Below are 7977 nucleotides of genomic sequence, written 5' to 3' on the forward strand. Positions count from 1 at the left end.
ATATGCAGGAGTTATGAAATAAAATGTTTACAATTACATGTTGATTGACATAATGCTTAAGGGTCCAGCCTTAAGGAAATATGGAAATTATTATTTTTTTTTGTTCTACAGGAAAACAATAAAAACAGAGGCTGGTCTGGAATCTTTTTCCCACTTTCAGGTGAAGTTGCCCTCCAAATAGCTTGATGATGGCCTGAGCGGACATATTTAGTACTGCTTTATTTGAGCTTAACTTGCTTTGCCAATGACTTGGATGTTTCCTGCCTTATTTGCCCAGGTGTTTGTGTAGTCTTGATATTTCTCGTTCGTGTGTGTATGTGTACATATGCAAGAGTGAGAGAGAGAGAGAGAGAGGGTAAAGAGTTTGGCTGAACAGATTTATGGATCCTTGTAGCTACTCTCGTGGCTCTTCTCTATGCTCGATGGTGGTACCCTCAGATCTTATGCTTGTAGCATCTTTTTCTCTCCCCGCTCTGCTCTGGCAGCCTGCCTTCTTACCAGTGTGACACAGTGAAATGCTGAAATACATGAGGTTCGAGGGGGATGGTTAGAACGCGCAGTGCACATTTCACTACGAAGGTTTAGCAGACAGCAGAGCCTCTCTCGTTGCCTGTGTTGCTCCGCAGAGCACAAGGCTGGAGTGACTCAGAGGGCCCACGCAGCTGATTCATCTGACTGCCGGCCTGAAACAGGCACTGCTCTCGTGTTGCTGTCCTTTTCCTCTCCTGAATGTGTTGTGTGTGCAGATCAGCTGGAAACATCACAAGGGCCCAGAGTGGTACTTTAAGGCACTTGATTGTACTCATGCAGTTTTTTGATTGTTAATATCCCAAGGAATTCTGCTGAGCAGTGTCGACATTGTGAGTGGTAAGCATGAGAAGAGCAAGAAAGCAGTGCTTTGATGTATGTTTCATATGGTGATTTCTTCCCAGTAGTTTTAAACTTGTGTTATATAAAGGTGATAGCAGTGTTTTGACAGTACAAAAAAAACACACATTAAGAAATGGTCTTATACACCTATTTCAGATGCAGTGTCATGCCAAGAAATGCCCACTCTAACAAGTGATGTTGTGAAATGTTTTAAGACTCTCATCTAAAAGAATCTTATGATGATTTTAAATTCAAATGTTTGCAATTTCATTTCCACTACATACATTTCTGACTTGATAAAGAAATAAACACAACACATCCTTGTAGTGTGCATGCATGTGAAGATGTAGTAAGCTTTGCATTTTATCATATAACCTGTAGTTGATAATGGAACTTTTTTGTCTGTTACATATAGAAAAAATAGTTTTTGAGTGCCTATCTGTTTTGATGATTATAAAATTAAAGCTCTTGCAAAATGGATTTTTTCCACCCCATGAATGTGTAAGTTATGAAAGCTTTTCTGTACATTGACAAATCTGTGTAGCACTGCATTCAAATGATATGATTTATGATAGGAAGCCTTTTGTTTATATTAAAAAATGGTATCTGTAAAGTTTGCATTTTGAGGTTTTATTTTGCATTGTGTGCAAATTCACAAAAATGACAATCTTTTAAAATTGTTTTGGATCCCAGTGATTTATTGTTTTGAGGAAAACAAATTTTGGTTGGGTTAGTTTTTTTTATAATGAACTTAGTATGTTTGTCAAGCAACAGTACATGTGACTGGAATTTTCGTTTGCTCATTGGGGGTCGAGGGTTCTGTCTGTTTGGCTGCTGTGATATTCCACAGCACAGACAGTTTCAGTGTCCACAGCGACCACTCTGAGTGGGAGTATTATGTCTATACTTAACCAGTATGTGACCCGTCTTCTGACTGTCTGTACAAACCCACTGAAATTGTCTCAGTCCAACAGAATCCTCAGCAAATAGTTCTTGTACTTTCAGTTGAAGGCTTATGAGCTGTTTTTAATTTTATTTTAGATTGCCCTGTGTTGAAAAGTGTCATTGACTCTGTGTACCACTGTATTTAGCTATGTATTTTGTAAATTATTTTTCTGTTATGATAATGTATTTATTGACACAAATATTTTTCACAGATGTACGTATGTGGTTTAAAAAAGCTTCCCTAATTCTTCCTTTTGAAATGTTGAATGAACTTTAGTTGTAGGTTTGCTGTTTAAAGATTATTTTAATGCCTAGACTGTGAAGTTAGAAACATTTAAATACTTCTTCAGTGTTGCAAAACAAATAGATCTATATGTTTAGCAGCCTTTTTGTCCCTTCAGCTATGAGTGGGAATAGTTTACTTTGTGTTGAATAATAAACCTGTTTTTGCAGTAAGAAAACGCCTTTTGTACCTTTTGCTGCTTAACAAGGGTTTAGCAAAACGTATATCCAGCTGCAGAGTACATTTATCTATATGCATCACCCCACATAAAGGAATCAACCAAAAATTACAGTAGCAGTCAGTGTGTGTGTGTGTGTGTGTGCAGGAAATGAGGGTTGTTCATGCAGCATCAGGAGGAAACCAGTGACACGTCTTCACAGCTCTTCTGCAGCCAATGCCAGGGACGTGGGACAGGGCCGCGTTGCCTTTGCTCTCGCTCTCATGTCCACTTTGTCCCATACAGGTGTTTCCCAGCTGGCCTAGGTGCCTTCACACTTCCATTAAATCGCCATCTTTAAAATCGCCGTCTGTAGCGTTAGTGCCGTTCACAGTTAAGTCTCCACATCTAGAAATGTTGAAAAATGTTAGCATGCAAGTTCTGAAGTCACAGCTCCAGTTGGCACAGGCTTAGTGCACAATTGGCAGCTGCTTTGTCTTCGGTTGGACGTGTGCCATTTCTTGGTGTGCGCATAGTATGAAAGGACAAAAGCGGGAGAGGAATGATAATTTCCCATATTTTACCTTTTTTAATACCGCTTCATATGAATAATAAATGCTGTTCATAAATGAGTTTTTAATGTGGGCTGTCTGTCACCTGCCTGTCACTGTGTGGGACTTTCTGTCAAAGCCGCTGAGCTGAGACTTCTTTTTCAGAAAGAGAACACGGCCTTTTTCTAGCACTGTGGGCAAACGCCTTGCTGTTTCGCCGAGCGCTTCGTTCCGCTGGCCTTTTGCCGTCGGGGATCGTTGTGGATCGAGGAAAACCAGTTGTGATTTTCAGGCATCCGGCGCAAGTAGCGACAGAACCAAGTCAGCTTCTTTACGCATTAAAACCGCAGTTTCAGTTTTACACTAATCTTAGCCCAGGTTGTGAACACCCATTTTACATTTTGTGGCAGACTCAAGTTGTGATTTAAAAAAAAGAAAAGGATAATTAAAAAATAAGCAAAAGCGCAGATGGACTGAGGTTCCGATCTTACAAGTACCTGCTCTGTGTTCCGTGTTTGGTGGCCCCGCGTGCTCCATGCCTGCTCCACGCCTGCTATGTGAACATGCCACTAAGGCTGCGCTCACTACGAAGGAATGCAAACTGGCACAGTTTTCTGGTCCCGCTGCTGTCCGGCTTTTTAAGTAGTTAGTGGTGCAGTGTTTTCAAAACTATGTATTGATTGACGGAAAGAATTGCAATAACTTTCCCACTCAGCACGGCCAGTATTTGCCACGTAGAGACAAAACTGTCCCGCCTTTAAAAATAAAGCTCCCGCAACCTTCTTCAGAAATAAACTTGATGTATCCTAGAAAAAGAGTCCCTGTGAGCTCATTTATCTGATCTGTTTCACCAAAACAACGTGCGATGATTTACATTTGTCTAACAGTTTTCTCCAAAGCGACTTACAATGTTAAGGTAACTACAACTATTTACCCATTTATACAGCTGGGTAATTTTACTGGAGCAATTTAGGGTAATTACCTTGCTCAGGTGTACTTTAACTGTGATTTTTACTGTCACAGTTTGGGGTAAGTACCCCGTTCAAAGGTACTATAGCCGGAGGTGGGATTTAAATCAGTGACGGTGGTGGCTCTAACCACTGCACCACCTGCTGGATGACGGTCCTTCTCCTTAACATTGTTTATGCATTTATGGATGAATGTGTTTGTCCTCAGGGGTGAAGTCCAGTTTCTGGATGCTCTCATGAGAGTCCCTGTTCACCTTCCCGCATGACATAATTCCCGCAACGTTTCGCTTCTCTTTGTTCCGGACCTCCACCTCTCGAGGTCGGTTTCATGCGAGAGTCGTAAGAGCGTGCCAATATGACGGTCGCCGGCTTCGCCGCTCTCCGGTGCGAGAGAGCTCGCAGAAAATGGCTTCATGTTGGCTGGCAGCCGCTGGAAGACGGAGCGTGGTGTGTGGGCAGAGTCGCTGCCCCGAGTCGCTTTCAGCGAAGGGGGTAATTTACTAGGCCCTCATGCCATCAGTAACGCCCACCCCCCTCAGCGTGTCTCCATGGGCCTGACAGCAGTATGTGGGTCAGGGCCGCTCCCGATGCCGCCAGCCCCCGGGGCCCCCTGCTGGACGGCCACAATAGCGAGAGCTCGGCGGGTGCCATAGCTTGGATTCCCTGCCGTAACCGGGGCTCCCTCGGCGAGGACGCAGACACACCGGCTGCAGCGCCGCAGTCCATTCATCAATCTTCCGTGGGACGGAGAAGCGCACGGGCCCGACCGACAAGCTAAGCCGCGTTGGCCCAGAGTGGGACGATGACCCTTCACGCGCCCGCAAATTTGGAGACGTCAAAGGAGAGACGATAACAATTAAGTGCACAATGGCACTGCAGTCTCTGCACTCCTGTCCTCACCCTTTCCCGCTCTCTGAGGCATTATAAAAACCGGCAAGTATTCACCCGCATTCTGTATTTCTCCAGCCCTGGGGCTGCGGCCCCAGTTATCGGAACTATTATGCCACGTGTTTGGGAGCGGTTGGCAAGAAATTGGTGTCAAACAAAATGCCATTTGAAATAAGGAACACAAATGACGCTCAGCCTTTGTCTACTTCCACCTGATATCCTTCAGCCAGACTCCAAAAGGCTTGAAGAGGCTGGAGAAAAAAAAAAATCTGGTCTTTTCTGCCCTTGTAAAAGACACCGGGAAATTACAGCCCAGTTCCCTGCGTCAAAAAACCGGATTCAGGTTAAACTGGGTTCTGTCGCCCCCTCGTGGTTGGAGGCGGAACGACAGAGAGCGGACACTGTCGCCGACTGACCGACTCTCGTCATTACTGTTGGTTTAATAGGCAGCTTTATGTAGCCAAAGCACACATTTGAAGAAAGACTTAATTAATAAAGTTAACATATATACCGCGTTAATACCATTGTTCATATTGTAAGAAAATTGCCATAGTGGCACGCCTATTAAACACCATAAACACACCAGTCAACAGATTAGTGAAATGGAACACAGATGCGTAACTCTTGTGCTGTTTTGATTGTTGTTCTGTGACTAATCATTCACAGCCAGTAAATTATTTTTTAAAAATAGACCTTGCTGGAAATGCTCCAACATTTCGCGGAGAGTTCAGTGATTTATTCGTATATTAATAACATGCATGATTTCTGAAGACAGAGAGCTGGAGAAGCGCTGGGGAAACAGTCGAGCCTGTTGGCCGGAGCGCCGCGGCTGATCTTTCCACCGATGGCCACTAGATGTCGTCCTTTCCCAGGAGACACATTAGCATCGCGCAGCGCTAACGGTCCAACGGCGGGAACTCGAGAAATATGAGGATGCGCCATAACTTTGCGGAGCCACAGCACTTCAGATGCTTTTACGTTGAATACTCCTTATGAAGTCCATTTTGCCGAGGTTCTGCTGTGTGAGTCGCGCGATGTAGTTCGAGTGATTTTAGGTAAAAAAAAAAAAAAAAAAATCGTACAATATTACACAACATATAACTTAACCTGTTGAGTTTTTCTTTTAATGAAATGCAGTGAACAAAACTCTCTGAGAAGTGCTCAGAAGTAACTGGAAATTATTTCCCCATTTTTAACAATGATAATGAATGAAGCATGGAGTAAAGGGAAAAATGCAATGTTCTATCCAATGCGCACACAGAGAGAGCCCATCCACACACAGTAGCCCTATTTATTGCACCTATTTATGCACTTCATTATGCTTCTAAAGATCTGCATAATATGCAGTAGCCAAAAACCCCTCTTTCCTAAGGTCAGGATATGAGCATTATTTATGGCTGGGTTTCTCCAGAACCGGGAGTTCGGGTCATTATTCACAACTCCGCTGAGCCACACCGGTGTGTTTTAAGTTAATTAAGTGAATACAGAATATTCAGGACTTCCACAACTGTCCCCATATGACCGTGCCTGGCAGTTTCATCCCTTCTTTCTATCAAAACGGGGTAGTACGCCATGTCTGCTCTTTTATTTTGTGCAAACAGGAAATAAATGAAGAATGCAACGCTACACGCTGCTATTTATTAATACTTGGCCTCAGTGCTCTCTCTTTAGGGCCCAAGGCCAAAGAATGTAGAGCTCAGTGTTCACACTGCGGCGGCTCTGTCCAATAAAGGCATGTTCTTCACCCACGGACAATGTGCTTATTATCACTGTTTGGTCCTTCAGCATCAAAAAGAGTGATTAAGCAGCAGTCGAAGGGGCTCCAGCACAATACTCCTCTTGATAAAGCGAGAGGGCAGCAGCAGACCCTCCCAGCCGACGCTGACGTTCACAGACACTGTTTATCACTGGCCAGGCAGGATCGAGATGAGCAGAAAAAAAACACAAGTTAAAAGATTGCATGCTGTGCTTTCAAAAGGACTTATCTCATTAAAGAAAGTACAGTAAAACCATAATACTTTGGGCCAAGAACCATGTGAATGATTTACTGTGTATCAATGTGGAAACACAGCTGCAAAACAGTGATTAGTTATTATTTCTGTACTCTATGGAACATGCATACCTATTTTTTATGAGTGTGGAATGTACTGTACTTGTATCGGCCTATTCCCCACCTTGCAGTCTTCATGTATTTCACCTTCAGGCTCGCCTGCATTCTGTATGATACAGGGCTTCTAAAACTGTGGAATCTTCTCCTCAAAAATATCAAGGATTCTCCTACTCTCAACACCTTTTAATCCAAGCTTAAGGCCCACATGTCCGGAATTGCCCTCGATCTAACACATTTCAGCATATGCACTGTATAGTGATTTATATATTTATATATAGTTTTCCTTAAAAATATTGAATTCTAAAGTTACATTAAAAATTTCACGAAAACACCTTGCAACTGGCATATTTAAGTTTTGAAGCCATACTAGTTTTTCACAACACGATTTATAACTGAGCTACATACCTTGTTGAAACAATGGAAATGGAATGCAAATGAGATATAAGGGAAAAAATATATTTAAGAATATTTTTTTTCTTTATGGAGCTATATACTTTAGAATATTTATGGAGTATGTCCACAATTATGTATAGTGAGAGTCGTATATATATTACAGATTTCCATGAGGTTTTTCAAAACACCATCTTTTCAAGACCCTTCGATAATGTCATTGGGCTCTGTGAAAACAATAAAAAAGCCTTAAATATATGTAAGCACATTTATATATTATACATGACACAACCCAGACTGGTAAAACATTACTGTTATCAGTCATTTCACTGGTCGTAGGACACATGCTGAGGTTGCTATGAGTTTACATAGAGAATAGCGAAGAATTGTGCATTACTCTATTTTAACATATTATTTCGTTCGTATCTTTGCATCTTTATTTTTTATATTTTAAATTCTGCAGAGATATTTGCAAGTGTTGGAAGACCGAAGAGCATATCTTCCTTCATTTGTTTGTATTGATTTGGTTATATATTTTGCAGAGGGGGGCGCGGTGGCGCAGTGGGTTGGGCCACAGTCCTGCTCTCCGGTGGGTCTGGGGTTCGAGTCCCACTTGGGGTGCCTTGCGACGGACTGGCGTCCCGTCCTGGGTGTGTCCCCTCCCCCTCCAGCCTTACGCCCTGAGTTGCCGGGTAGGCTCCGGTTCCCCGTGACCCCGTATGGGACAAGCGGTTCTGATAATGTGTGTGTGTGTATATATTTTGCTCCAACTTTTATTTAACTGAGTTCCTGAAACGTATTATTGCGTAACCTTG

The sequence above is a fragment of the Scleropages formosus genome, chromosome 19 (genome assembly GCF_900964775.1).
Source record: "Scleropages formosus chromosome 19, fSclFor1.1, whole genome shotgun sequence".
Lineage (NCBI taxonomy): Eukaryota > Metazoa > Chordata > Actinopteri > Osteoglossiformes > Osteoglossidae > Scleropages > Scleropages formosus.